Raw genomic sequence first — 26918 nt, 5'->3', positions numbered from 1 at the left:
GTCTGAGTTGAGATATGGGAAAAAATCAAGAAGAGTTCATCATGCGTTGGGGTGAAAATGATGTTTCATTCTTTCTTTTTTATGATTCTAAAGGCCAGCTTACAAAGAAGAGCCATATAAGCAGCTTTAAAAATTCCTAATTGTAAGATAAAGATTTAGTGTCTCACAAAATCAAATTGGAAAAGTAGAAATCTTAATAACCACTTCTTTAAAAAAAAAAGGAAGAAAATGAGGAACCAAAAATTGTATAGGAATTCAGTAATAGTGCTGGTTATGAAACATATAAAACAATTAAATGTCTGAAAGGAGATCAGCAAACTGTTAGTTTCTTTTTGAAGGGAAAGTGGTGGGTGAACAAGTTCAATCATGTGGCTTTACCTGTTGTTCCATAAAATCATATTTCAGTAATAAAACTCAAACCAGGAATAAGAATATAGAATATATATAGAATAAGGAATAAGAATATAGAAAAGAACATACTTCTCTAATTAATGCCACCATTTTCATCTCCATTCTAGTCATACAAATTGAGGTGATTGCATTGAAATGTTTACTTTTCATCAATATATCTCTATTAGCTCAGAGACAAGAATGTAGCAAATACTCAGTTATTACTATTGGGACGCATAAATGATTTAATTATATTTGTGAGATGCATCGTTTCCTCACCATCTCAGGGCCAGATGAAGGATGGGATCAAGCATTTCTGTTATTTATGAGAGTGATTTAGCTTAAAATCCTTTTTGAAATCTGTTTTTATATCCAAAATATATTTGGAAGTAAAAGAAGAGGGAATGTATGATGTTTTTGGTGGGAGGATGTATGATTCTTAATACAGATTTTTTAAGGGAACAGACTTCAGTATTAGTGATGAACAGCAGTAAATCTTAATATATAAATGAACTATTGATTGTAATTTCATATTAAAATGTCAGCCCTTGTATAGGTGAGTAAATAAATGGTGATACATCTATACAATGGAATATTAAGCAGTGATTACAAGAAATGAACTATCAAGCCATGGAAAGCCATGGAGGAAACTGAAATTCATATTGCTAAGTGAAAGAAACCAGTGTGAAGACTATATACTGTATAATTCTAACTATAAGATATTCTAAAAACAGCACAACCATGAAGATAGGAAAAAGATGAGTGGTCACCAGGATTTGAGGAGGGGACTTGTGCCGGTACTCCCTGTGACCAGTAGGTGCCAAAACACATCTTTTCCCCTGGATGGGCACTACATTACTAACCCAGAGTCAGTTGAGTTTGTGCTAAATCCTAACTGTACCAGTTGTACTCAGTAATTGCAAGTCTTAGAAAAACACTGTCCAAGGAATTGTGGGAGAGGCATTATAAGAAAACAATCTAGTCACCTTATAAGTTTTCTCTTTGTTGTAAAGGAATTAGCACTGGTAATTAATTGTCAATAATGAATAATGAGTGTGGTATATATAAAAAGAAAATGATAGAACTCTGGTCAGAAAACTCACAGTCCGAGAAAATGCTTTGGATCTACGTTGAAAAATTAGCAAATGAATACCAGCGTACATACTTAAAGTTAAAATGTACAAAGACTATAAATATCTTTTCCACGATTCCCAGCTTATCTCAGATATTCTATTATTTGACCAAATATAGGTCGCAAATATGTTGAATAAGAAAACTTCTAGTATATATTGATATCTTAATGTTTATTTTAGAGAACAAAGCCAAGCAGAATACAAATAATGTATGTGTGTGGGGGGGCAGGGAGGTAGGTGGCTGGTATTTGGGCAGGATACATTGATCAATTTTCTACCTTTTATTCCTGGGGGAAATGAAAACATACAGATTATGTTTCTTAACCAAAGATATTACCACTTGCTCAGTGATAGGTACTGAAAGTGAAGGCAGCGATTAATAGGAACTGGCATCTATAACAGTGGCTTTCAACCTGTGGTCATCAAAATTCTCAGGTATCTTAGGAGCTTTCTTGGGGACAACAATGGGAGGCAGAAGAAACAGAGAACATGTGCAGGATGCTGAGCCCTGACATCTACTATAACAAGACAGCTCCATTTACTTCTTTTATATTTTAGTTGTAAGCACATGATTTCTGTTCAAATCAATGTTTTCCTGTCTAGAAAAATAATTAGAAAACTGTTGGTCTAGAGATTATGCTTTGAAAATTCAAGCTAATATATTAATGGCATATGTCACAAAATCAAATGTAGGAACAACCATGTAGAAAAATGAAAAGAACAGTGAGAGATAATGATAATAAAAAGGGGATAAAGGTGAAAAATGTTAAATGGATTTTGCAAATGTAAACTGAAGAAAAAATATTGCCAAAAAACAGGTCTTTTAACAAATGAGAACAGTCACTGAAAAGCAATCATCTCAAAATTGTTGAGATACGAGACTCACTTAAATCAATTTAATAATAACATAAAGGAAAGTTAAATTTCTTCCATTGGAAGGATCTTTTAAATTTTTTTTAATGTTTATTTATTTTTGAGAGACAGAGACAGAGCGTGAGCAGGAGAGGGGCAGAGAGAAAGGGAGACACATAATCTGAAGCAGGCTCCAGGCTCTGAGCTGTCAGCACAGAGCCCATTGCGGGCCTCGAACATCACAAACCGTGAGATCATGACCTGAGCTGAAGTCGGACGCTTAACCGACTGAGCCACCCAGGTGCCCCTGGAAGGATCTTTTAAAATATATTGGATTATATACTTGTGTAAATTTATACTCATGTAATTCCATATCCTATCATTTTTATATAAACAATGAAATATGGGTGTAATTTTTTATTTACATAAATTTATATAAACAATGAAATTAATCATTTAAAATTTATAGATTTTTTTAGTTTAAGGAAGATCAAAGGATATCCTTCAGAATAAAGAAAAACGTGTGTTTGAAGTGTATTGAAAGTGGCTGTAGTACAAGAGGCAATTATTATAATACACAAGAAATGTAAGATATACGTCAACTTTTAGATTCAAAGACATGTAAGTAAGGTTAGGGTGAAGCAATATTGTACACATTCCACGTTGTCTTTTAGATCAAGTTCAAACTCTTTAGCCTTACATTTGGTTTTCTACTGACTGATATAACATTTATTCTTTGCTCTAACTATTAAATACTTACTATATATGGGGCAATGTATGAAATGATCTGCATTCCATACATTGATATCTTGATACAAATGATATCTTGAAGCTTTCATTTATGTTATTCATTTTAGTTAGGATGTGTGCCACTTTCTCCTTTGTGAACTCAAATTCTATTAAATCTTTAACACTTGTCTCAGGTCTTGTTCCATGGAACTCAGAAAACTCAGGCCCAAGGAAGGGTTCCTCGTTTTCTAAATTTCTAAAACAATTAAAACATTACTGTTAAAATATATGCTTGATTATATTATTTTATGGTCTCTAGAAATTCCACTTACATGTCTCATCTCCACCTGAGTTTTAAGTATTTGTTGAATGTTTAATGGATAAATATTTGTTGTTTGATGACTGAATTATAATTCTTTGAGATTAGGGCTTTTGTCTATTCTTCTCTATTTTTTCTTTCCCCAAAACTACTTGGCAGTCACATGGTGTCAAATAAATGCGTGTTGATTTTTAATTAAATTATTAATGGAATTAAATGGCTTTTTAACCTTAGAAAAATTACACTTTCAAAACCATTTTCACATCTTTAATTTTTAATGGTATTATGATAGGAAGCCTTTAATTTGATGCATGGAGAAGAGCAGTCTAAGTCCACCCAACATGCCTGTGTCAAGTAGTATCTGACCAGTACCTACAGATCCTGATTTCCAGTTGCCCAATTTTAAGATTATGATGGGAAAATCACTAAGGTTTAAACTCTGGAAAACATGTCAGCTTTCTCAAAAAATATGGCAAATATTTTCTTTAAATTTTTCCTTTTTAATCTTTATGCTCACCCCACCACCACCCAAGTTAACATTCACTGGGAGAAAAATTAGTGTAAGAATATATAGAGAGTAACTAAAGAAGTCCAGACATTACAAAGGTTCCTGATTTTCCACCACTAACCATCTCTTCTGAAGCTTGGCGCTTGCTTAACGGCACACATTTCTTTAGATTTTAATATAGTTCTTTCTGTATATTTTTACTTCATCTATTTGGGTTGTAGCCTTCTTCATGACAGGGATGGAATCATGTTCACTCCTGTGCTGCTCACTGCCTCTTGCACAGTCTTTTGCAGGGCAGGATGTATGCTAAAAACAAATACATGTCTGCTAAAAACAAACAAACAAACAAAACACATTATACATATATATGCAAACATTAGGCTCTGTGCTAGGTGATTGAAATACAAGACGAAAAAGAAAGGCAAAGTTCTTCCCAAATAGAACTCATATTTCAAATGGATGTAAAAGACACAACATAAATAAATACACAAATTGGTAAACTCACTTCTGTCTGTGGTAAATTCTATGAAAAAGACAAGTGACGTTTTTGAAGGAGAGATTGACCATAATGGGCCAGGTTAGATCTGGAAGTTGAAGTCCACTCTGAGAAAGGAATGGTGATATAAAACATACATTGCCATGATGATCCCACTCAGTGAAGAACATGGGGCTGAGCTCGCTTGATGTACAGTGTAGGCACAGGCACTGAGGATGCAGAACTGAAGAAGGACCCAGTTACCAGGTGTGAGAAAGGATATAAGAGTTGGCATAAGATGAGGCTGAAGAACTAAACAGAGGCCAGATTATGTAGGGCCTTGTGGTCTTGGAAAGTGAGTAGCTTTTATTGTAGAGGTCAAGGAAAGCTTTGAGAGGTGTTAGAGGAATAACCTCCTTGACTGTCTGTTATTTTAAAGATTACTCTGGATGCTGTGGGAAGTACCAATAGAGGGAAGAATGGGGTGGCTGTCTGGCGGCCTTCCACTTTGGTCCCTGATGATGTCACTGGCTGCTGATCCCTTCTACCTAACGCTTCTCTATTTTGTCTTCATGCCAACGTTGCTTTTCTCTCTTCATTCATTATCCCTTAAAAATTCTACCTAGTGTCATGGTTTCAACACTCACTGATAGTATAATGATTTCTAAATCTAAATCTCTTAGACAAATATCCTCCTGTCTTCTGTCATATACATCTGCTTTCCACCTGAGCATATTCACTTGAATATCTATGGATAGCTAAAATTCACATGTCCAGAACAGCAGTAATTCTATCATGTTCCTTAATCTGGCTCTTTCTTTGTATTTTCTATCCCAATTTCTGGAAACTGAAATAGGAATTTTCAGTCCAAACGGAAACATGAAATTCATTTGGACTTCACTTTCCCATCATATCTAATAAATCATGAATTTGAGTGTTTCCCCTAATTCTTATTGAGTCCCTTTTCTTTTCTTCAATCCTACCATAGCAGTCCTGGCTCAGGCACTCACTGTCTCTGTTTGGTCTGAATAGTATTCATGCTTTATTTGTGTTCTTTTGCATTTTTACTCGACCTTCTCAAGCTTATCCATAACAAGCGTTCTAAGCTTTCAAGACTCAACCTTGAAAATAAATCTCAAGCAGAAGGAATCCACAAACAGTCTGAGATGTTTTCAAAGGCAATAGAGGGGTATCTAGAGACAACAGATCACCAGAGGATCTCCTGAACGTCTCTGGTGAGCTGCCTTCTTCTTCCTTATGTCCCTACCTTCATGTAGGATTGCATCTTCTCTCTCCCTCTAGGCTTGCCAAAATCACCCAGTATATACACTAATCCATTCATTCTATTTCCAATCCATTCTCATGGTAGTCTTTTTAATACATAACTTTGATTACATCAACACTTAGTTTAAATTCCTATTTTATGGCCTCTTTTTTTATCTTTATATGGGTTCAGGTCCTAACATGTTAACTTGTCTCCAGGACAAGCTTCATCTAATAATCCTAGCCTTGGATTCTGACTCTCCTGTCTTCCATTGTTCTCCTCACTTAAACCACACCAGAGGTCCAATATTATCTGAATCCTCATGCTGATTCATTCCTTTCTAAACAGGCATAAATGCTCTCATGCTATCATTCTCAAACTCATAATTATATTTCAAGAACAAGTCAAATGTAACTTCTACTGTGGAGCTCTTTCCCTCAACACAGGATGTACCGACTGCCATAGAATCATAAAGAACAACCGATACTGGATAGCATTGTTCACCCTTCATTGCTTTATAGAATTATAATTAGACCATAGGCTGTTTAAAGCCAAGGACCATGCTGTTTCTTATACTTATATGCACTTTTGTAGTGCATAGCAGTGTTTTAGCATTTTAAAAGTGTGTGACACGTGTTTGTGGAATGAATGAATAAATGAATAGAAGAATTAATGAATAAAGATGACTGTAATCACAGGATTAGGAATAAATATAACATGATTTGTTTAAAAGGAATAGAGCAAATAATGAGGATAGTAAAAATGAGATTCATTACGTGAGAAAATCCCTATCAGTGGTGAAAATCAAGACAAGATAAAAGCAAATAGGCCAGAAAGAATGTCATGCTTTCACCGGGTGAGAAAAAAAAAGTGGTGGGGTAGAAATATCAAGTTGATCACATAGAAAGGTTATAATATGTGACATAGAATCAGAAATTACAAATATGTTGAAAAAGGCAAAATATGAGACTAGAGGAAAGGAATGTGAAGAAATATGCCACGTTATAGACATGAAGCAATTTTAAAGAATCATGCAGGGGAGACATAGAAAAATGTCACAAGGACTACCTTGAGCAGGAGTTTTAAATTTTTTTGAAACTTGAGTGTGGGCTAAGGGAAGACACTTCAGGACACCTGAATTACAGGAGTTTAACATAAGCCAATTTTGATTAGGATTTTTCGGGGAGTAATTTTTTTTCTGTCTTTGCTAAGATGCAAACCCATTTCTAGCCTTGTTTGGCACTCTTGTTTCCAGGAAAAGCCTGCACAGAATTAAAGTTGGTTCAACATTTCCAAAATTACTTCTGTTTTAAAAAAATCACAATTTATGGAAAAGTTTTAGTTACAGTACAAGAAAAGAACGTTTTTATTTTCCTACACATTTTGATATTAAATTAACAACTTGATACCCCTTCAAGTATATTTTGGTGTGCAGAACCTGTAGATGAGCTCATCCTCCGGTACAGTATTTAAAATGAGACATTAGCGTTGATGCATTTTTTCTATCTAATACTCAGACCTACTTGAACTTTGCCAATTGCCCCAGTAATGTTTTCCCTGGCAAAAACGATCCATTCAGAATCATGAGGGCAGTAGTTGTCATATCTCTTTAGTCTGTATTAGTCTTTATAGGTTCTTTGGTTTTTTGTTTGAATTTTAGGATCTTGATGCTTTTGAGATTATTTTTTATGCTATTTGGTAAAATTGGCCTCCCCAGAGGTTTTCATGATGTTTCCCTGTGATTGGATTCCAGTTCTGCTTTCTTAGGAAAATCACACTTTGCCAACTTCTCATTCTCATCCTATCAAATTCTGCATCCTTTTTCTTTTTTAAAAGTTTATTTACTTATTTTTAGAGACAGAGAGTGAGTGTGAGTGGGGGAGGGACAGAGGGAGAGGGATAGAGAGAATCCCAAGCAGGCTCAGAGTCACTGTCAGCTCAGAGTCCAATGTATGACTCGATCTCACAAACCATGAGATCGTGACCTGAGCCGAGATCAAGAGTCAGACGCTTAACCGACTGAGTTAAGTGCCCTCAAATGGTGCTTCTTTTTTTATTTGTCCCATCACTGATGATATTCTTCATGATCACTTAATTAAGGTGATGCCATCCAGGCTTCTTCAAGTTACCTTTTTTCCCTTTTGCAATTCATCACTATTTGGTGAGGTGCGACTTTGTAGTATAGTCTGTTCTTTGTAAAATTTCCACATTTATTTTTTATTTATATCTGTATGCTCTCATGGTTTATTATTTTATTAATGATATCATCAGCATCAGCATTACCTGAGAACTTGTTAGATGCAAACAAATTCCTAGGCCCCATTCCTGATTTACCTAATTCAAAACTCTGGTGGTGGGGCCCAGCATTCTGTGTTTTAACTGTCCCTCTAGGTGGTTGTGATGCATGCAAAGACTTAAGAACCACTGGAATGCTGGATCTCAATCCAGTACACTGAAATCCAGGATATTAAAAAATCACATGTAGGAACCTTTAAAAACTGCCAATTATTTAGTCTCACCCCTAAAGATTGGATGTAAATTGTCATAGGATGGGGACCTCATCATCAATATTTTTGTTTCCTAAAATGATTCTAATGTTCAGCCATGTTTTAAAACCACTGGAGAATTTTATCTGAGACAGTGGTTCTCAAACTTGGCTCCACATTTTAATCATCTAGGGAGCTTTAAAAAATACAAATGCCTGGGTTTCACCTATAGAGATTCTAATTTAATTAATCTGGAATGCGGCACAAGCATCATAATTTAAAAATATTATAATCACCTGGAGAAATTGCAAACCTGCTGATGCCCACTGCAGACCACTCCCTGTACTAATTAAATCATAACTCCGGTAGTAGGATCCAGCATTAGTAATTTTAAAAATTCCTCAGTGGATTACAATGCACATTAAGTTTGAGAACCAGTGGTCTAGGTCCTTCTACAACTTAAAGTGCACTACTCCAAAACAAGGCTACTCTTTTGTAATAATGATAATAAGAATAGTAACTATCCCTTACTGAAGTTGGAATGTGTGCTAGCATGGTGCTAAGAACTTTTAATTTAAATAGAATTATTACAAGAACTCCCCGCAGTTTGTGGTATTTTCACACTATACAGATGAGAAAATTCAGACACTGGGCAAAGAATTACTGTGGCCCAATTCACATGACCAATAAGTAGAAAAGCAAACATTCAAACTTAGCCTCTGTGACTCAAGAACTTTTGCTCTATGCCATTACACTCCATTGCTTCTCACTCCTTATGGGTGAATCTTGCCCTTTGTGGGCTCATTTATTTCATCTAACAAACATGGCTTGATTATAACAGGTATTGTACTAATACTCAGGCATGAGGAAATTAAAAAAAAAAGCAACAACAACAACATGCATGGAACTTTCAGAAGTCCAAGGAGCTTCTCTTTAAATGGGAGGAGTCCTGGGTTGGGTGGCATATTTAAAGTCTAATAACACATGGTGAGTCAGTAAGGAAGAATGGGGTAAATAGCTCATGATTTGGAGTCAGGCAGAAATTGGCTGATTCCTGCCTTTGCCAACAATATCTCTCTGATTTTTCACCTATAGAATAGGAAAACAATAACCATCAGCCAGGATTTGACGTGTGAGATTTAAACGTTGAAAAATAGCTAGTGCATCACATCTAGCATGTATAAGATGCTTATCAAATTAAATTAGCATGGCTCCAAGTCTTCTTTTATGAAACTGCTTTCTCCCAGATGTAAGGTAGATCAGGGGCAGGAGCAACAGACATTTGGATAAACTGAAGCATCATTTTCAGATCAGCAGCATTGGTATCACCTAAGAGATTGTTATAAATGCAGACTCTTGAGTTCCACCCCAGATTTTATAGTTCGACAAGAACCCCAGGTGATTTGTATTTGCAATAAAGTTTAAGCAGGTGTCCTAGCAAATCCGTGATAGAAGGAAACACATATTGGTTAAATTTTGATGGGAAATGCATGGAGATTGGTGGTTGGGGATGGGGTGGAGTTGGGGAAGGAGTTTAGAAAGATTTCAGAAAGTAAAAGTAAAGCCTCAATTATACACAGTTATTTCAAAAGCCTGCCCTAAGCTACCATCTTCTTTTTCACAGAATCTGGCTACAGGTTTTAAATTTCTTTTCTAATTATTTTAATTTCTTTCAAGTTAATGATATATTCCAGCCCAGTTCTATCTGTGATTATCTAGTGACTCATGTTGACTGGTTACTGAGGGTTTTTCTTTAAACCTGAGGGTTTTTCTTTTCTTTTCTCCCAAGATGAAGTGTTTGAGGAGGAAATGAAGTAGTTAGGTATTTGTATCTCCCTAAGGTAGGGATACTTTAGTGGTAACAGAGTGTACGTTGTTAAAGAAATTGGATACCATTCTGGAGCCATGTCCCTGTGATAGAAAAGAAAATGTCATCCGGTTTCATGATGATGACTATCATAAACAAGGGAAATGGAATGGCAAGGACAATTAACCCACACTCTTCTTAATGGTAAGTGGTTCTTCTTGGTTAAGGTTGTTTTATGTGTGTAGGCTATCTTGTACATATTCAAGGTGCAATCTATGGCAATCCTAATTATGCAAATCCTAGCATTGTGTTTGCAATTACTTGAAATTTTGATCGTTCCTGTTGCAATTACATCAATTACATTGTGTATGCTTTTTTTTGTTTTTTTCAAATGGCATTAAAGGTTGCTCTTTGTAGAACATTGGTGGGGGGTGGGGAGGGTTATGGGGAAGAGAAAATGTCATCAGAGAAGAACTGCAAAATAACACCATGAAAAGGATAGCATATTGTAAGAGGCGCTGATATGGTAGATGGTCCTTATTCAATGAAGAGTGAATCTAGGCCTAACGACCAGATGGCAGAGCTGAACACAGAAATTCCATATGTGTGATGGCAGCGAGGGACGGCCATTGACATACTTGCTTTTCCAGCCAAATGCCTCGGCAGATGCAGAGTTTTACACTTTAACATTGCAATATGGCACTAAAACCCAGGAGAAGAGTTAGATGCAAGATTGAAAGCTGATTTAAAGTGGCAGAGTTTAAATCAGATCCTATCCTATCAGGGTAAAAGCTATGAACAGAAAGTAAGAGGAGATTAGCCCTCTCTCTCTCTAGGACTGTACTTTGGATCTGCTGGACTCGTCAGGTTTTCTAAAGAAGAGCTAAACCTGGTCATATTAGTTATAGGCTTCTTTGTGTCCCCAAGCTTTTCTTTAAAAAAAAAAAAAAGTAAAATAAAATAAAAATCAAGTTTCAGAAATGGATTATTAAAGGAAAGCAGCATTAATGTGCTCTGCCTGGAGTCTGAAAGCTCATAATGTGAGTTATTCTCCACTTTGAATAAACTGCGAGATGCACTTGAAAATTAGATTTTCACTTAATTGCATTTTTCTGTGTGAGGCGCTAGAGGCAGCCATCTTTGTGAAAAAGGGATCGTGTCTGTGCCGTACTGCTCAGAAAGCCCTAAGAAAAATTTGCTCAAAAAAATTAAGAACTCCCAAAGTCTTTTACAGTTTTAATACATATTTCTTGGAATATTGACAAACATCAAAGTTCTTTGAAATTATTAAGCTATGGGCTAGAAAGTCATTTGCAGCCTTTTTCCTTGGGTCTCAGTCATCTTCCTTAGACTGCCAAAGGCAGCAACAACAAATTCATTTTCCCAAACATCTCCTGAGTTGATCAGGGAAAGAAACTCTTTTACACTTTTATGTTAACTTTGTCCATGCTGTTGGTGTGATGTGTTTGTTGTTCAAGGTTCACTGAAGGCACTAGTGTGAATCAGTTTTGGTCCTGTCTCAACTTGTCTTTGCAATGAGACCTAATAGCCTGTTGAGAGTAGGAAATGTCTTCTGTGACCACTACAGGTTTTAAATTTCTTTTAAACTAATCTCCTTCCCTTTTAAACTAATCTCCCTCTATTTTCTTATATGAACCTTAAGGTTCAGGTGCACAAAACTTCTTCACTGGAGCTACATGGTATTTCAAATCATTGTCTTTCTCTTCATGCTATTCCAATGAATATTACCCACAGTCTTCTCTGTTGTATTATTTTCTAGTGGTTTGCTTTTGAACATGAATAAATGGTATCATGGTTCCTTGGAGGACAGGAATCAAGACTTTAGTTATTATTTTCTCACAGTGCCAGGAGCACTGATATTTAATTAGTATTTATGGAATTGAATTAATACTCATAAGACTAACTGGATTCATATGGTGCACTGAAAAAACCTGGGGAAGAGAGGGGAAATGACAAGAAATAAAGTTGAATTAGTGTGGCTCATATGGTAAGGGGCAGTGAGGTAGTTTGAAGGTACAGATATCTACTGTTATGCAGTAGGTTTGATGCCTACTAGGTAGCAATGTGATGGCCGTTACATTGTGCCCAGTTCAAACTGTGCCTCCTGCAAAAGCCATCTCTGATGACATCTCTGATAACAATGAAATATTATTTCTGCCTTTTATAAACTCCCAAAGTAAATGACTTAAGATAATATGCAACAGTACTAAATGTGCTCATAGTTACAATAATAAATAATTAACATTTATGAGCAGGTACTACATGGCAGATACTGCATTAATTATGCATTATCTCATTTAATCTTCCCAAGAATAGTGTAGGTTTAAGGGATATATATATATATATATATATATATATATATAATCCCCTACCTACATACTATTTATATTATATTATTTATATAATATATATTTAATAAATATATATTTACCTACATAATAATACCTACATAATATTTATATTATATATTAGGGTAATAGGGGGATTAAAGCTTGTTCAATTTATTTAATTCTAAAACCCTAATCTTTACTTTTATGGTATTAGATTATAGAAAAATTATGATCATTAAACACTTTTAACCAAACTGTGTTAGAATCTTTTTAAGTTAATATTTATAGCCTGTTTTAGTCTATTTAGGCTAAAGTTCAAGGCCTTTCAAGTCACATGTACACAATCAAATGCTTCTCTTCATTAGATCCAGAACATGGCTTTAGCACATTCCAGTGTGCATTTGTTTTCATAAGCTGCTTTCCCTACTTGAGATTTTCTTACCCCTTCACATACATTTGATTTTTACCTATTCCTTAAGATTCAACTCAATTTTCATATTCACATAGAAACTTCTGCTGACCTCTAAAGCACAGAATGATCAGTTTATCTGAAGTAATTTTATTTTTTTAATATTTATTTCTTTTTGAGAGAGAGCACAAGTGAAGGAGGGGCAGAGAGAGGAGACAGAATCCTAAGCAAGCTCCACACTGTCAGTATGTAGAGACCTATGCAGGACTTGAACTCGTGAACCCTGAGGTCATGACCTGAGCTGAAACCAAGAGTTGATGCTTAACCGACTGAACCAACCAGGCACCCCTCTCTGAGGTAGCTTTAAATCTGACCACCTCCCTTAACTTCCCCAGTAAGGGGAAGTTATACCTCATGAATAATTCCCTGGTCCATGTTGCTATCATTTCTCACCAGACTACTACAAACACCCCTGAAATGAGCACACTGTTTCTGCACTGTCTCTTCTCACTCTCATCTGTTATCTATTTCTGTCCTAAAATGATGTTTTCCAACTGTGTCACTGACTGTCCACCCATATTCTGGTGGCTTTCCACTGCCTTTAAGATAAAGACCTGTATCATTAACCTAGACTATATCCTCTGGCTCCTGAGTAAATTTCCAGGTTCAGCTGCCTTAGGCAGAACTCCCCACTCTTTGTGATCTTTCAAACTGGCCTTCTTTCTTGATTCATCCCTGCTCTCCTCTCTATCTCATCCTGAGATTCTACACCGGCCACTTCTTCTCCCTGGAGTTACTCCCTCTTTGCCAGGGGAACTCTTGAGCATCTTTCAAATCTGGAACACTTTGAGTATGAAAAAGAAGAGCCAGTGATCTCGAAGCTATACGCTAACTTTGCGCCAAATACTAAAGCTATTGGTAACACTGACATTTTTTTCTAGCTTGATTTAGATTAGTCATCACTTTTAGTAAGTGACTAGTATTTTCAAAGAAGGACTGCAAGAATCTTTCTCATTTCTTAGAGGGATATGTAAATAGGAGGGCTCATAACATTAGAGTGCATTGTTTGACTCCTTATTCTATCTTCATAGCAACATGGTGTAGCATGTTTTTACCATGTGATCTTGACATTCCTTCCAATCAGTGATGGGGCCTGTGGCCTGTTTCATTGATCTTGGGCAGAGTTCTGTGACCTCTTTGACCTGTAAAGTATGGTAGAAGTAAAAGTGTGTGATGCTCTATGACATTAAATCAATCAAACACCTGTATTTATTAGCTTCAAAATGTGGCCTTACCTTGTGAATAAATGTCACATGCTTTTTCCTTGCTCTTTTGAGACTCTCACTCTTGGAATCCAGTTGTCATTTTTGTAAACAGGCCCAGTGTAAAGTTATACAGGGAGACCACATGTAGGCGTTCGAGCTTTTAGCTCCACTGCGATCCCTGCAAATAGCTGCATCAACCACCAGATACTGGAATAAAGGTGCTGCCAAATGAATTCAGCCTCCAGTCATTGAGTCCTCTCATCAACATACTGCAGCATAGATAAGTTGGCCCCACTGAGTCCTGCCTAAATTCTTTACAGAATTTGGAGTATAAGAAAATGGTGGCATTTCATCACTTTGGGGGCAAGGGATTGGTTTGTCACTTAGTGACAAACTGGAACAACACCTAACTTTAATGGTGATCTCTAAATTGTCCTTTTTCAATTGAATCAAAACTGTAAGACTTCTAAGGAGCACACCATGGGCCCAAAGTCTCGTGATAGTGATTTCAGTAAGAAAGTTAATTCCAGATAATTCTGTTTTTCAATATATGCTTCTTTAATATATTTATTTCCCTGGTCTGTCAGGTCTTTTCTACATGGCTGCTGTGGTAATACAAACCTAGAGCCAAATTCTACTTTGGAAGTCCTAGCAGGCCAGGAAAAAGAGGCATGGATTTGATATCCTAAATCAGCTTTGACTTTAAGGAGGAAGGCTGATTATCCTTGGGATGATTTTCTTTTCCTTGCTTTTCATTTGTCATAAAAATGGTTTATCTTTAAACTCAGCTTTTTCTTAGTTGGCTAACTAAAGTTTACTTTGTTTGGGGTTTAGAACAGAATTACCAGCCACTATTGTCTTAATTTGGGCTGCTGTAACAAAGTGTCATGGGCTGGATGGCTTGTAGACACCCGATCTATTTCTTATAGTTCTGCAGGCTGGAAGTGTAAGATTTGAGTGCCAGTCTGGTTATGTTCTGGTGAGAACTGTCTTCTGGGTTGCAAGGCTACTGTCTTGTCATTTTATCTTCACACAGTGCAAAGAGGGCAAGAGAGCCTTCTGTGGTCTTCCTTAAAAGGAAGCCCTAATCCCATTCATTAGGGCTCCAGTTTTGGGATCTAATTACTTCCTAAAGGCCCACCTCCTCATACCATCACATTCAGGGTTAGAATTTCAACATATGAATTTGGGAATGGGATGCACAAACATTCAATCAGTCTGTAACAAATATGCAGTCTAGGATTGGCATGTTTATTTATCTGGAGTATCTTCCCTTATATAAATAAACCCCTCTGAAATCTGCAGCTGAGATAGACAGATGGACTTCTGCTGGTCAAGGGTTCACAGAATATGTTTTCTGACTTTCATCTTCTTGAAGATGTGTTTAAGACTATCCTGTTCTTTTTTCTTTGCTTTTGCACATAGCTACCATCCTGGTTTAAATTTCATTTATGTTTTCTATCTAGGATACTGGAAAACAAAGAAAAAAAATAAGTTTTAATTCCTACCTACTTCATTCCATTTTGCCATATGATGGAATTCAAGATCCTATAAAAAAAAGTGATTAAAAGCATAGGAGTAAAAAATAAATAAATAAATAAATAAATAAAAATAAAAAGCATAGGAGTAAGAATACTTGAGGCACAATTCTGGTTTTCCCCCTTAAAAGGTAGATAATTTTGATCAAATTTCTTTACCACACTGAGCCTAAGCTTTGTCATCTGTAATCTGGAGTGAAAAATAGTGCCAACCACCTAGGGTTGTTGGGGAGAGTAGATAAGCTCATGCATGCACATCAGAATAGTCCCCAACCCACGGTAGGAGACGACTAGCTATGTAGTCAAATTTAGGATATGTGGAGGTCAAGAGATAAGAATACAAGAGGATCATATGTAAAAGAGTAATAATTATGTCAATGTATATGAAACACGTGTTCTAATCCAGGAACTGTGCTAGGAATACAAGAATGAATATACAGTTTCCTTACTTATTAAGGTTCAGAAGTTTCAATCCTAAGAGAGAGACCCTACAGGAGAAACGTAGGAGAAATTTTCAGGGAAAGGGGATTGTAGATTTGAACACTTTGATTTGAGATTTCATTGATTCATGTATATAAAATTGTGAAGAATTGAAAATTCCCTTTCATTGATTGTCTGCTAGAGTTCCCTGGCTTCTTTTCACTGCAGCTGAAGAATTTATTTGACTGTTATATAGGAATTGCATTAATCAAAACAATTTGTGTTGTTCTGTGCTTGATTCTTATCTTGCTTTGCAAAACTACATTACAAATGCCTGGAGGCAGGATTACGCTTTCTTCCAGGCATCTGCCATACCACTTTAAATTTTGTAAATACTTGTGTCAAGAAAAGTCATTTAAATCTTAGATACCTTGTATTTTCAAGGTCATCTTGGGGCCATCGTTTAATATGGTCACATAAGGATTATTTAATTCTCTAGGAAAATGCACCTGTCTTTGACTTTGTTTTAACCATTTAATTAAAACCCAAATGTTTTAAGTTATATATTTCCTTGTAGGTTTTGTCTGCTAGAAAAGAGAACTTTAAAGATTATTTTTTGTAGGGCATTACCAACTTTATATTAATGTAATTTATTTCTTTTCTTTTTAAACTTTCTTTTGTAAAATTAAAAAAAAATTAATGTGTATTTATTTTCCAGGACAGAGAGAGAGAGAGAGAGAGAGAGACAGACAGACAGACAGACAGAGACAGAGTGTGAGTGAGGGAGGGGCAAAGAGAGAGGGGGACACAGAATCTGAAGCAGGCTCCAGTCTCCAAGCTGTCAGCACAGAGCCCTACCTGGGGCTCAAACCCACAAACTGTGAGATTATGACCTGGTCTAAAGTCAGATGCTTAACTCAATGAGCCACCTAGGTGCCCCAGTAATTTTATTTCTAATATTCATTTTAAAAACTACCTGTAATAGCCAACCCAAATGCTCTCGGGACCAGTTTTATTAGCTTAGTAGTTTCCTCATGAGTGATTTAAGAAATCTTTGGCATATTAATTTCATATTTGGAGTGGAGTCATATTTTTAATTTTAGGAAAAAAATATGTTATGACTCTTGTTAGCTATAGGGGAACCAAGAGTTAAAAAAGTATTGTATATTATTGATTATGGCCATATGCTTAGACTATAAATTTCCCTTTAGGTACATTTTTAGCTATATCTCACAATTTTTGTGTTGTATAATTTTCACCATCATTTGGATATACATATATTCTAATTTTTATTTGATTTCTTCAACAAAAATATGGATTGATAAGAAGTAAATATCTTAATTTCCAAACATGAAATGATTCTGTAGTTATTTTTTATTATTGATTTCTAGCTAAGCCACATTGTGGTCACAGAATGAAGTCTACATGATCCTCAATCATTTTAATTTTAATGGAACTGGCTTTACAGACCAGCATATGTTGTCTAGAATAATTCCATGTGTACATAAGAATGTATAGTCTACAGCTATAAATCATGAATATAAATTCTTACTATATTTTAAACTCAGTAATTCTTATTGTTGTTTTATTAGGTCAATATTTAGTATAATTTGCCAGTTTCCCTCTTCTTGCTTTCCCAGCCATCCACTTGGAATGATTTTTCTTCTGAAAAACAAACAAACAAAAAAACAAAACAAAAAAACTCTTCTATTTCTTTAAGTTAAATTCTGATGATAATTTTTTTTCGGCTTTTTTTTTTTTTACCCTTGTATTTTAATGTCCTTCACTCTAGAAGGATAAACTTTGCTAGATTTAGAATTTTAGTTTGGACATTATTTTTCTTTATTGCTTTAAAGGTATTTCATTTTCTTTTGGCTTCTCTTGTTTCTGTGTTGCAGTCAGATGCCAGCTTCATTGATGCTGTTTGGGAAGGCTTTTTTAATCTGATTTAAAAATTTTCTATTTGTTTTTATTTTTTAACAATTAAAATCTGATGAGCTTTGATGCCTATTTATATCTTGGTTAGCTTTTTAGGACTTCTTGTGTGTGTGGTTTGTTGTCTTTCATCAGTTTTGGAAGTCATTAGCCATTATATGCTATCTTTATATTACTTTCATATATTGTTATATTATTTTTGCCCCATGTGCTCTCCTCCTCTTCTAGGACTACAAGTACAAATGAGCAAGTCTTCTTGCTACCTTCTCTACCCATTTTGTACTGTATTTTAAATCTATTTTTTCTCTATTCTTTATTTTAGATATTACCTTCTAATTCACTAATTATCTTTTCAGTTGTGTCCAATCTTGTATAGTCATTCCCTGTTTCTGTTTTCAGTTATTGCATTTTTTAGTTATAGGATTGTAATGTTTTTGTTAAATTTCCAGTTCTCTGAAAAAGTTCTCCATCTTCATCAGTTCAGGGACAAATATTGTAAAGGCCATGAGTAATAATTCTAATATAGAGAGCATTTGAAATGTATTATTATAGTTTTTTTTTCTGAATAAAAAGTTCACATTTTATTTTTAAATCTCCAGATGAGCCTTGCTCCTATTAATTGTATGCTGGAGATGGCATTAGGAAAAGCATTTACAGTTATATTTGATACCTAAAATGGTGCTTTTCTCCAAAGATGATTTATCTTTGTTCCTCCTGGGCACCAGTGGATACCATCTGGGGCCATCTTTGTCTAATTGAGAAGATGAGGTGTATGAACCTGAGCTGTAGTCTTTGAAAGGATAATTCTATTTTGGGGTTCACACTTACTTTTTTGATGTTGCTGTTTTGTGAGATCCTAATCCAAAAGAGGGGTCATTACATTCTCCTTGGAATGCCCTGGATATCGATGTTTATATCCTCGGCTCCTCAGGGCTGTCGTAATTGTTCCTTTACTGCCCAGGTTGCATCTCTGGAATCTATGCTCCCCTAAGTGAAAAACATACACAAGCATTCCTTGTATGCTTCTGTTTTTCTCTGGTACCAAGTTGAGAATTTCTCACAATTTTGTTGGCTATCTGTGCTTTTTGCTTTTTACACACACACATGTACGCTCACCCCACATAAACACATCATATACATTTAAATTTTGTATTTCTAGTTGTAGTCAACTGGAATATTGGTTTGAATTACCTAGTTTACTATTGCTAGAAAGGAAAATGTCCTTTTCCTACTTTCCCAAGTTTCTCTTATCTAATAAATTGTACTCTCTAAAAATCAGACTTAACCTAAAGTCTATAAGCATCCAAAGTAAATATCATGAAGTGTGTATTTCTTTTATTCATAGTAGTTTAACCTCAGACCATGATGTGATTCGAAGATTATTTACTCTAAGATTATACGCATATATAACAAACTTGCAATCTGGGTTTTTAGTCTATGAAACATAAAAACAACCAATTCAGTAGTGGAAAGAGAAGTAGAGTGACTTTGCTAGAGGTAAACATACTAACTGAAGCTTGAAGTAATGGTTGTCTAGGAAGAGTAAGAATTCAAAATACTAGTCAAAATTTGGAACAATATAGCAACGAAAGGAAAAATAGTCCCTCCTATCTCGATACCATCTAAGAGCATTAATTTACAATAATAACTATATAGTGTTTACATCCCTGCAGAAGAAATATTGAACATTGCTTGGTGAGCTCTACCTTAAAAAGGTAGTGAGGTTTATGATGAATTTAGTGTAAATTTCATTATTAATTTCTAAGGGCAGATTGGCAAATTTCAATTGTATTCACCTCTGTGAGCAACTCATTTTATGATTGCCGTTGATAAAAAGAATTTTTTATTCTTCCCCATCTACTTTCTTACGTTGCCAATAGTAATGAATCCTTTAAATCCATGTTTCTTTATTGGTTATAATAAAATACTTTATTTTCTATTCACGGTGTTGCTACATTTTTAATCTTTAACTATTCTTTAGACTGGAATACATTTTTCAAGGCCATTTTTCATTTTATACTGGCTAGCACGGAACTGTTTTCAGTACAGGGAGAGGAAACATAATATTGCTGATATAGCAAATCTCTTTTTCTGCTGAGTCTTTTATCCATTTTGGCCAGTGGTACATATTGGAGTCTTTAAATTATTACTTTTCTGTTCATATAACCATGATGTATAACAAATTGACATCAAGCTGAATGTATGTACTTACTTACTAAGTTTATTTATTTATTTTGATCACTAAACTAAACCAATCAGTGCCTTATCTGACCTCAACTAAATTCCTGGGGAACTGGATGTATTTCTAAACAGATGAGGATTTGGCCAGGAAACACTCTTTGGTCTGCTCTACCAAGCAAATTATATACATTTATAAATGGAAATGTGAAAGAAAAAAGAAAGGCAAGAATGATATTTGCAAGTCCAGCAGATTTTGCTAGCACAGACCACTAGTCATCCATGCTTCAGGAAGTTGGCCTTAGCAATGGTGTGTCACTTTTTCTTCCTATTAAGAAAGGCCATTTTATATTTGGGATTGTATGAAAACTGTTGCACAAATACTGGGAATAATAGGGTAAAATATTACTCTAATACTTTGAAAAAGACCCTTGAGATTTTTATTTGCCTTTTCCATTTTCTTGAGTTCAGAAACATGATTATTTTGAGAAACTTAAGCAAATCTACAACCCCAGTCAGAAAGCTATGCATTCTTTTTAAAGTTAACTAAATATATCTAATCCCCACTTCCAACCCCTAAACACTACATCATCTTAAGACACAACTGCAGTTTAGGTTGGAAAGGTTGACAATTTCAAAATAACTACTATGAAGAATGACTGGGGATTGCTTCTGGTATTTTCCGCCCAGGCATCAAAGATGCTAGTTACCCGCAATGTGTATAACAGTCACTCATAAGAAAGGAAAAAAAAAATCAAACAAACTCCCAAAATTTTAGGGGTGGAACAAGATCTTTGAAAGAAGAAAAAAAGGAAGAAATTCAAGAATTCCAGAATGTAGGATCTATGGGGGGAAAAGTGTAGGCATTGAAATATTTCCAATACTCAGGAGAACAAAAGGCATGGGTCAGAACACTGAGCCAAAAGGGCACTGAGGACAAAACATTTACCTCAGACAGGTTTTGCTTCCTGGAATGGAGGGGAGGGGGTTAAAAGTTTAGGTTTCAAAAGTTTTTTTCTGCCAAAAACAATTAAAATTAGAGATTGTGTGAGATCTAAGTAGAATTACTGCTTATTGACAATGGCTGTGAAAGTAAATTCTAATTCTGGAGAGACTTGGGGAAGTTTCTGCCTGCAGATAATTAGTTTTCTCTTAGTGCCACTAACTAATTATTTTATCCCAAAGGAAGGATATCCTTATCCTAAGGCATTGAGTCTGGTCCCTGGAATTCTTGGCACCAGAATTCTATGAAATTCAAGGGCTTAAAAACATCATCTGGGGAGTATCTCTTCCAGCAATAGCAAACTAGATATTTTGGCCTACAATTCCTGCTGAGAACAACTAAAAATGTTAAACAAAATATTAAGAGTAAATCGGTAGGAAAACGTTAAGGACCATCCAAGTTAGTGACAATTTTGGGAGTCAGTATCTTGGAGAAAAATAAAACCCATGAAGGTGAGCCTGGCTTTTGGCATTGCCTTTTCTTTCCAGTCATTTTCTTATTTCTAAAACTATAGCTGAGTGGCTGAGGAAGCTGAACAATATTTTCTGCAGGCTCATGGGGACAAAAATTAGAGTCCAAGGACTCCTAAATAGTTATTTTGGAAACAATCTATCATACTTCCTGATAATTATTTACTTATTTTTCTTCCAGTTGGATTGAAAATATGTGAAATTACTGAATTCCAGATAGTTTCCTCTTATTTAATCCTCTACTAAAAAACTATTCTCATATGAATTCTTAGGGGTACAACATTTTTCAGTCTGAACAACCCTATTCTGGATGATTTTACTTTGATTATTATTTAATTTTTTCACTTACTTTTCACTATAAGTTATAATAGGTAATATCTGGTGCAGTGCCCTCCCAATCTTCCTAAATTTGTTTGTTAATTTTTACTAAATGTTAAGCTAATGAAGGCCTGTAATATTGTGTCATTTCTTAGTGGGCCTGGTAACTTGTACAAGACTAAGTGTATGGCATTCGGATTGGATCTGGGCCAGCAGCAGCACGCAGGTGGCAAAAAAATTCACCCAAGGCAGAAAAAAAGAGATAAAAGTTTACTGAATACACTGCAAGGGAGCAGTGGGCAGGACAGCAAAGCAGAGGCTGTCTGCCAAGAGACAGAGGTGAGAAGCTACAGTTATAGGGTGGACTGAGGGATATGGGGACATATGAATTTTCCCATTTTTGCTAATCCTAGGAACTATGCCCAGTTGCAATTGGTCAATTAGAGCCTATGGCTCTTTCGAGGTGCATCGCTTAATGAGCCTGTTTGCATTCGGCTCTATAGTCACTGTGGGCCCTTTTGCCTTGCTCAGATTTCCTTTGCTCAAGCCTGTTGCCTGAAAGCAGCCTCTACAATGAGTACAATATCAACAAACATTTCCTTAATTTTTAATTAGGTGACCCTTTGGTTCTCTTCTATACCACTTATTGTCTCTCCAGTTTGTTTCAGAATGAGATCCCATAGTTTCTTAAATTTCTTACTCAGCACATATTTATTGAATTCCTGCTATATTCCAGGTGCTGTGCAATTTATCTGGGTATAGAAAACATAAAAGAGAAATACTTGAAGGAGTTCGTAGCCTATTGAAGATATAAAACATATCTATATTACCTAGGAATAGAATTTTGAATTCCCTTGAGACAAATAATTATAAAAAATACCCATTAAAATGTGGTAGAAATCAATGACGGTGGTTTTCCTAGGGACAGAACATAATACTTAGAAAATGGAAAAGATAATTGGTAAAAACATGTGTCTATACCAGATCCCAAATAGAATAAATCATCAAATCATTAAAATCATAGTATTTTGAAGAAGTGATTCTTTAAAGTGTTAAATGATTAACACTTAAAAATTAACACTTAAAAATTGTTGAACTTTGAAATAATCTATGTTTTCTTCTCCAAATTGACAGTAAACATTTAATAAGAAACATTTTGTAGGCAGCAAAATGTTAGGTTTGGAACACAACCCCCCAAAATAATATGACTTAATCTCCGTGAGTTCATTGTTCATAGAAAGAAATGCAGATAATCATTTGAAAATGGTTCATGGTGTACCCAGCCTTTTGTGATCTTTTGCCTGTTTTCACCTTTCACTTTCACTTTAGAAAAGTTGTCACATTAATGCTTGAGAAATTCCTTGAATAGGGTGATCTCTCTCATGTCCCATGGTTTTGCCTCTGCTCCTTTTTTTTTTTTTTTTTTTTTTGTATGGAACCTCTTCTCATAATCAGGCAGCTCCCAATCCCTTTCTCAGCTCACTTCTTCACACATCATTCAAAACTCAGACAGGACTTTCAGGAATTTTCCCTGTATCCACCCATACTGGGCACATATATAATAGTTTCCTATGTTTGGATCATGGAGTGGGAATGAGAGTGGTAACAGCTAAGCATAGAATGATAGAAAGAGGGCTAGATATTGGATAGCCTTGTAAGTCATTTTAACAAATTTGAACTCAATCTTGTGAATACTAGGATGCTCAATGGCTTTAAGCAAGTCAGGAACATTCCAGCCAATTGTACTCCACTCTCCTTTCACATTGCCATGATCAAGTTCATATTTTCCTAAAATGCCAGTGAGACTTTTTCAAGGGTTGGAATCTAAGGCCTGTTTAAATTAAGCTCATTGACATATTCTTACTGCTAATTTCTCATCTGAGTTTTAATCTCTCATTTCTCTCTGCTTATGGGCAATTTCCACTTCAATATTCTTTTGCCATCAAAATAGGCCTGTGTTATATAAACTCATTAATAGTGTCCTTGTATGACCCTATTTCGGTGCTCTATTCCTACTATTCCAGGATGGAATTTGTTGTTGTTATTGTGGAAGCATAGAAAAATTGTAAACTGAAAAGCAGGGAACGTACCTAAAATTGTTGTTCTGCTGTGCAGGCAAACTGGTTAGACTTTCTGAACCTCACTATTACCATCTACATAATGAAGAATTGAAATAGAAGAATCATACCATGGGTACTTCGAGTGCTAAATTGCTGATTCTGTAGTTACAATTCCTTCATCACCCTCATTCAATCCTCTCAGTTTTTTCAGTTCAATTTCTGTCTAATGAAGTCTCTTTTCCATTCTCATCACTACTCTTCCCTGCCTACAACTCCCAACTCCCCATGATCCCACCCCCTATTAAAATTGAAGCTGTTTTAGGCCATTTTGGGGGGCATTACATGAGCTTCCATTGTATTTCCTGTTTATTTCCAGCCTTGGTCTATTTCAGACCATCTTGTGTACCTTATTCTTGTCAAGAAAATTCCGTTGCTTATAGAATGAAATTAAAATATGTAAACTGGATTCAAAACCTTCTAAGGTACATTGTTCCCCTCCATGTTTTCCATAACACTTCTTACACAAATCTCTGTTCCAACCCCAAAGAAAGCCAGTTGCTCTTACTTTTTATGAAAATGTTCTCAATTTCTTCTCATTGCAAATGGAAGTCATTTCCATTGCTTAAGATCAGATAATTCCTAACTGTCCAGGGAAGTCCTCACTGATGAGGAAATCCATCCAGGAAAACTATTGCAATCTCTTGGACTCTTATGGTTGTGAGTCTGTGTTCCCCTGGCCTCATATTATTAACCTATAGGGAATAACTGATATGCAGTATCACCTCTGGACACATAATGCTAATGGTGGGTTTTGAGGGTTGACACATGACAAAACAAATAGTCAAGATTTAATGTCACAGTAGGTCCTAACTATGTATTGCATTATAGATTACAAAGCTGTAGATTTTATTTATAACAATGCAATTACCTGATGGGAAGATGCTATTACTCTGTTGTTAGATGAAGAGACTGAGCTTCAAAAAAGTTACAAATTGTTGGTTTGTTCAAGGATTCACAACTAGCAAAGGAGAGTCAATGATTGAACCCACATCTCCTGACCTATAAGTTCAGAGCTTTCATAGTAACTAGTCCATATGTATCAAAGAGCTTGCCATTTTGTATGGAAACATTTTTTTAGGACAACGTTAATGCCTTAAGACAGTCATTGTTCAGACACTATCATAGTGTCAGCAAACATTTTTATTTGCTCTCCGATAGAATTTTTGTCTCGGTGACACTTCTTTCTAGAGTCTAATACCTTTCCTTAAATACTCAGAGTTGTAAAGCTGAATCCAGGATACTACTTGTCTTAAACCTCTCATTACCTTCTCCCTTCCAGGCTCATTTCACCCTTGGATTTATTTCCTGGGAAAGCTGATATTAGCTAGTTATATTAGAAAATGGACTGAACCCCAATCACACAAAGTGCTAAACACTGATTGGGCTTACCGTGTTTTATATTTCAGGAAAGTTTTCAGTTTAACTAGAAACAGTCCTATAACCTGAAGAGAACAGTTTCTAATGGGATGATAGCAGATAGTTTGGTAAAGAGACAGGGGAGATGTTTTTGAGTGAGATTCCTTTAAACCACATTCATAGTGATTGCCTATTTGGCCTCGATCTAAAGTTAGACATGGTTTCAATGTTAATTTTTTTTCTTTTTTGTTTTCAAACAGTTGTCTCCATATTGTGCACAAAGATAAAGTATTTGGAATTTTAGAGGCTTGAAGCAAAAGACGGGTTGGTTATATTCTTAGATGATTTAGGACATTCTTGCATAATTTCATTTCAGCAGCAGCTGTCAATATGTCTCCACTAACCTGACATGTGCAAAGGGAAAGTATACCTTTCTCCCTGAACAATTTTATCTATTATTAGAACATCACTCTTTCACTTTCTTTATCTTCTTCTCTTATGATCCATAGCCATTTGGGGATGGTTGCATGTGTATTTGCAGATGGATAAGGTATAGGCAGAATGTGTCCACACTTTAAGTAAAGCTTATCAATTATTTACACCCTATTACAAATGGGTTTATTGGATCTTTTTATTTCAGCAAGTGTTGAGGAAGAAGTTTGAAGCACCAAAAGAGACAGAAAGAAGTGGTCTGATGGAATAGAATAAAGAGTTTAGGAAGGAAGGGAAAATGGGAGATACTGGAAGAGAATCTTTGCTTTAGCCTTGAGCTGGCAAAATTTCACCACTGATAATACAAAATGGTGCCATGAAATCAAGAGGGTGACCTACACAAATCTTCTTGTCAAATGGTATGTTTTTCCTGTTCAATACATCATCTCTGGTTCTTTATTTTCTCTCAAATAAATTCTCTTGAAGAAAACACACGTTAAAGAAAATAAAATGTTCAGGCTACAAAATGACATCTGAATTACTTGCACATTCAATCATTCTTACAAGTAAAACAAAATTGATCAATAATGTTTGCTGTAGTGTGCCCCATTAAGCAGCTTTTCTTTCTGCTATATCTCCATAAAGCTTTCTATTCCCAGAAGGACAAGGATTGAAAGAATAACAACAAATATATATCAAGGAGAAGGAGAGTATATGGTGTGTTAGATATGTTTATGCTAATCCTAATTTATCCCCTCCAAAGTGAATAAAATGAAATTCTGAGAGCATCCTCTTCTCCTTTATAACCTTACTTGCCGTTCTGGAAGTTATCATTTCTGAGATGGCATTTGGAGAAGACCACTGTTATTAACTCAGTATACCAGATATTCCATTTCTCTTGCTTTCTATGGTTTTTTATATTAATTTTGACCAGTCATTTTGATGTTTTTTTAATCTATATAATTTAGGGTTTTGTCTTCCCTTTCCCTTTCTTCTAATCCCCTTTACTGTCATTTCATCTATGGTTTTGCAGATAAATTAAGAAATAAATCTAAACTTGGTAGGTGATCCAAAAATAATTTTATTTTTTCATCCTTTCCCCTTTTCCTTTCTCTTTGATATTCTGCTCATGCACAATGCATATTCTTTAATACAATTGG

The sequence above is a fragment of the Prionailurus bengalensis genome, chromosome D3 (genome assembly GCF_016509475.1).
Source record: "Prionailurus bengalensis isolate Pbe53 chromosome D3, Fcat_Pben_1.1_paternal_pri, whole genome shotgun sequence".
Taxonomy (NCBI): domain Eukaryota; kingdom Metazoa; phylum Chordata; class Mammalia; order Carnivora; family Felidae; genus Prionailurus; species Prionailurus bengalensis.
The sequence above is the reverse complement of the archived record's forward strand: the minus strand, read 5'-3'. Positions refer to the sequence as shown.